The sequence below is a fragment of the Eupeodes corollae genome, chromosome 2, assembly GCF_945859685.1.
Source record: "Eupeodes corollae chromosome 2, idEupCoro1.1, whole genome shotgun sequence".
Taxonomy (NCBI): Eukaryota; Metazoa; Arthropoda; class Insecta; order Diptera; family Syrphidae; genus Eupeodes; species Eupeodes corollae.
In genome coordinates, this window is record NC_079148.1 from 124901243 (window position 1) to 124905929 (window position 4687).

A 4687-nucleotide genomic window follows, 5' to 3' on the forward strand; every position below is an offset into this window, starting at 1 on the left:
TGTGAAATACTCCTTTGAGAGATTGCATCAGTTATTTTAATGAAGATTAACTGAGGGTAGGTGTTGTCATACATGTAATACCAAAACAATGTCAAAGTTGAAAGGAAGGACGAAGAACAGAGTTCAGTTGTGTAGCTAAAGCTTTTTACCACCCCCCCTAACACACTACCCGTAGATTTTAAGTCTTTTCTATTATTGTTATTGTTCGACGTGATTAAAGACATTCCCCAATAAAAATTAAGTCCTTATGGAAATTAAATTAATAACGATTTTATTTACCAACATTAAAGTGAACAAAAAACAAAAACGCACTCAATTAACAAACAAAATACTAGAGACTATATACGACGCCAACGGTTCTCAACACGTTCCAAGCGTATTATTGTATACGAATATCGTATCTCGTCTGGCCTAAGGATATTTTTGTATTTTGCATGCTTCTATATAAGTACGTATTCTATACAAAGTGTTTTTTTATTTATCATTATAATCAAGAATCAAGGAGAAATTTAAGTCCTTGTTGTGTGATGTGCAACACGAATTCTGAGGAGATTTTTTCATTATATTTGTCTGTTATTTTGGTTTTGTTGTTGTCAATATTTCAATTGATTATTTCAAATGACTGGAATATTTTGAAGCAAAATGTGATGTCAATATTATTATAGGATAGGAGACATACAAAAATTTTAAAAATATAAAATTAGCAGGAATTATTTTTACATCCCTAGAAACATCCTTTTGCTTGGTTCTTCTCTACGTCTTCGTCTTGGTTTGTCCCGAATTAGATACTCACAAATATATATGTTTTGATTTTGACGTTTAAATTAAATTATTGAATTAAAAAAGTGGGCGTGAAAAAAAAAATGCCAATTGAACTGTTGATACTACACTTTTGAACATATCCTGTGAAAAGACCAAATAGACCTACAAATTTTGTGACAATTTTTTAAAAGTACTCATACTAAGATAATCGTTTTGTTTATTTGTAATTTTCGTTTCGTTCTGATTTCGATGATAGATACAAACATTATGGCGTATTTATTTTATCTACCAACACTAACCACCAGGCATATAAAATTCCTGTCTGAAAAGATAAATATAATGATAAATAAATAAATAAAAATTGTTGATGTTCTAGACATCAAGGAAACTCAAATTATATTCAATCAACACAGCATGGATCATGGTGAAATCACATTGAGGTTAAGTATGTTTTTTTCTGATTCAATTATAAGAAAAGAGACAATTTTTTCTTTTTATTATAATGTTTATATGGAATTTTCCATTCATACATAATACCTACTAATTTTAAAATTTTATAGAATTTCCCTTCTATGTATGTATGTGTATGTAAAAATATAATTATTTTAATTTCTTTTCCAGAATGAAAACAAATAAAATTGTTTTGTATTTTGTTGGAAATAAAATAGACATTTACTATTTAATATTACAAAAGAATTAAGTGGAATTATTGGAAATGTATGTTTTTATTCAATACTATAGAAAAATTCGAAAAATATGTATTTGAATTTGTTGCTATCACATAAGTTAAGTGTTTAAAGCTTTAATAGGCAATAAATTTGTGGCATATCTAGTGAACAAAATAAGTGTCTTCTAGTTTCTGGTTGTGAAATTAGTGCCTTAATAGAGGGACGATATTGTATACATTTTGAGACACTGTAGTTCTATTGTAAACACAAATACAACACATATGAAATATTTGTTTTCATGATATTTCTTTTTAACTTCCCAATGGTAATGGGTCCGATTTGTCAAATTGAAAATTTTGACATTTATCGATGTATTGTATTGTGTTTATTAATTCACTTTGGTTGGTTTACAATGCTTACAATTATAATTTAAGTAGAAGACGTTAAAGATAAAAACATATCATTTATCTCAATTAATTAATATTAAAAGGTAGCTACTAAGGCAAAATATAATAATGAGCTAATTCATTATATAAAAAAAATCAGAATAATTTAAAACAAAAATGTATTAATTAAGTGATTTTAGTAGTTATATAAAAAAATAACAGCAAAAAATATATAATAAAGAATAAAAACATAGTGATCTTCCAAATAACCATAGTTTTCTATGTAACCCTAACAAAACAAATTATGAGACACTCTTTAGATTAGCTTACAGTTGGAGCTAGTGGCGAATGCTTATCTTGACAAAATTATCGACATATTTGCGTGCAAGGTGTTAGAAAGAAATGAATTTTTTTTTTGTTTTATAAATTAATTTATTATAGATAATAAGGTTTCAATTTGTACGTGATCGTAACCAAACAGCCATGACCTTACACTTTGTAGGAAAATAGACAATACTCTAAGACTTCTTATTGAGAAAGGCAATTTTTTAATAAGAGGGGATAGATACTAAATTCATAGAATTCACTCTTAAATTGTATCGAAGATTATTTCTTATTGGTAAATATCCACTTCAAATAAAAAAACACCCTCATGAATTAAAATAGTATAGATGTCTTAAAGGAAGAACTTTTAACTCCTAAAATAAATTAAAACTATTATGAAAGCGATTTTTTTTTACAAATTATTCTTATTACATGTTTTTGAAGAACAAGAAGCGGATTGATTTTATTTTTATAAGACCCTCCCCAACAGGTTATTCGATACTGAATTTTAGAGTGAACAATACTAAAGTAGATCATAACAAGTATTTTTCTTGAGCAGTATAAACCAAGTGTATAAAATTGTCTGGAGCAACAAAGTAAATAATTTTTTAACGATAATGTATGTTCGGACCAATTCATTTTACTATCAAGTATGACACCAAGGTATTTAAAGGTATTCACAATGTCTATCTGAAAGCAAAGAGTTGAACAGGGCCCCCTTGAGACAAAACTATTAGATTCATTTACACTGAATTTAAATTTTTGGCAATCTGAGGAATGATAAAATATATCACAATCAACTAATTTAGAAGTACCTGACAGACTAAAGTACATTAGTTTTGTTTTATTACTTAATACCATTTTATTATTTGCAAACCATATTATTAACTGCAAACCAGCGTCTTAAAATATCCAAGTCTGAGTTAATGTCAGAAATTAAATTAACCACAGAACTATAACCATATGAAAAGGCCTTATCATTAGCAAATGCTGTAATTTTGCCTTTGAAATTGTGATTGAAAATAGAATGAATAAAGATCAGAAAAAGTAATTGACCCAAAACCGAACCTTGGGGAACACCAATACTAATTTCACACAAACTACTTAAACTACTATTTATTTTCACTAATTGCTTTCTACTGGATAAATAAGAATATAGCCAATTATAAATAAATCCACGCATTCCTGCATTTTTTAATTTTCTCAAGAGAATATTATGATCAACTAAATCTAAAGTTTTAGTTAAATCAATGAGGAGTCCAGCTGTAAACAAATTCTAGTTTATGTTTTCATAAACTTCACTGCAAAATTTTATTAACGCATCTTCAGTTGATTTATGGGCTCTAAGTCCAAATTGAGATTCACTAAAAAAATTATTTTTATCAAGAAACTTCAAAATTCTTTTCTTGATTGCTTTTTCAAAAACTTTAAAACAAAAAGGTAACAGTGAAATAGGCCTATAATTATTCATAATGCAAGGATTTGATTTTTTGTGTAGAGGAATGACTTCAGCAATCTTGAGAGCGCTTGGAAAAACACCACCGTAAACACTTTTATTGAAAATATATATATTGTAAGCAATTTGTTTAAAGATAAAGTTAGAACAATTATCGTTGGTCACAGAACTTGATTTTTTTTTAACTTTTTAATGATAAAAAGTTATTCACCAGGCAAAATAGGAACATAAAAATACTTTCTGTATTAACGTTTCAAGGTCAAATAAAAGATTTTAGATACATGTAAATAGTTCTAGAACCAGAATAGATATCTACTTCAAAAAAATTTTGTTTTACAGATAATAAGGCAAAAAGATGCAGAAAGGGCATTAACGTTTTTAACATATTGAATATTGTAAGATTTTGAGAAAACCAATTTGACAGTTTTTTTATAAAAAATTAAAACTAGAAAAAACATTTCTCAAAGTTGATAAAAATTGAATTTTGACTCAAATATCTTTTTAAAAAATTTAAGATTATGGCTTTCAACTAATTTTAACTTATAAGAAATATTGTTCATTCAGTAAAATTTTGAGCAAAATCGAATTTACAGTTTTTTTTACAAAAAATAAAAACCTAAACAACAAAATTTTTAAAAGTTGGTAAAAATTGAATTTCGACTTAAAAATCTTTTTAAAAATTTGAGGTATTGGCTTTAAACTATTTTTTTATATGACATTTTCCGCAAGTCGTATAGAGCAGGTACAAAAAATCGGTTGTCATATGACTATAACACTCCGAATTGACTGTGACAGTCGTTCTATTGTCGTTTTCCTAGAAGTAAGGTCCAATCATACCTGCGGGCCAAAGGGCTCACCAAGCAGTGAATTTTTTGGATGTAATAGCCTCTCTTCAATTACTTGAGGGTTCGCAAAACCCAAATAGAACAATTTTGTTTATTAACATTCTCACAGGGTGAGAAATTTTGTTTAAAAAACCGCCGTCCACACCTTGTTGCAGAATCACCAATTTTGTAGTAGGTTTCAACGATTTGTATGCGTTGTTCGATAGCTAAGCGATCCATTTTAATAGATGTGAGACTATCAAACAA